The sequence below is a fragment of the Octopus bimaculoides genome, chromosome 21 (assembly GCF_001194135.2).
Source record: "Octopus bimaculoides isolate UCB-OBI-ISO-001 chromosome 21, ASM119413v2, whole genome shotgun sequence".
Classification (NCBI taxonomy): Eukaryota; Metazoa; Mollusca; class Cephalopoda; order Octopoda; family Octopodidae; genus Octopus; species Octopus bimaculoides.
The window spans coordinates 31,502,942-31,504,212 of NC_069001.1; positions in this window are offsets into that span (position 1 = coordinate 31,502,942).

Here is a 1,271-nt window from a genome sequence, read left to right on the forward strand (position 1 = left end):
ACGTTCGTTTGTTCGTACGTTCGTTCCCTACCTTCGTTCGATCGTACGTTCGTTCGTTCGTACGTTCGTACGTACGTACGTACGTTCTTTCGTTATTTCCTTCCTGCGTGCGTACGTTCGTTCCTTCGTACGTACGTTCATTCGTTCCTTCGTTCTTTCGTACATACGTTCGTTCGTCCGTTCTTTGGTTATTTCCTACCTACGTACGTACTTCGTTCGTTCAATCGTTCGTACGTACGTATATAATTACGTTCTTATGTATTTCCGTACGTATGTTCGTTCTTTCATTCGTTCGTGCATACGTAGTTCTTTCGTTATTTGCTTTCTATGTATTACGTACGTTCCTTTATTTGTTCGACTTACGTACGTACGTTCGTTCGTTCGCACGTACGTACATTCGTTCTTTCGTTAATTCCTCCTTACGTAATACGCACGTACGTTCGTTCGTACGTACGTTCGTTCATATGATCGCTCGTACGATGGTTCATACGCACGATCCTTTGTACGTAAGATCGTTCGTACGTACGTTCTTACGTTATTTCCTGTCTACATACGTACGTTCGTTCTTACTTAATTACGTACGTTCGTTCTTTCGTTCATACGTACGTTCGTTCGTTGTCTACGTTCGTTTGTTCGTTTGTTCGTACGTTCGTAAATACGTACGTTCTTTCGTTATTTCCTTCCTACGTACGTACGTTCGTTACTTCAATAGTTCGTACGTACGTTTATATGTACGTTCGTTCGTCCTTACGTACGTACTTTCCTTCGTTCGTACGTACGTTCGTTCGTTCGTACGTACGTTCGTTCGTTCGTACGTACGTTTTTTTCGTTCGTACGTACGTTCGTTCCTTCGTACGTACGTTCATTCGTTCCTTCGTTCGTACGTACGTACGTTAATTCGTTCGTTATTTCCTGCCTACGTAATACGTACGTACTTTCGTTCATACCTACATTCGTTCGTACATACGTGCGTTCGTACGTACGATGGTTCGTACGCACGATCCTTTGTACGTACGATCGTTCGTACGTACGTTCTTACGTTATTTCCTGCCTACATACGTACGTTCGTTCTTACTTAATTACGTACATTCGTTCTTTCGTTCATACGTACGTTCGTTCATTCTCTACGTTCGATTTTCGTTTGTTCGTATGTTCGTTCATTCGTACGTATGATCGTTCGTACGTACAATCGTTCGTACGTCCGTTCTTACGTTATTTCCTGTCTACGTACGTATGTTCGTCCGTACGTACGATCTTTCGTTAATACCTGC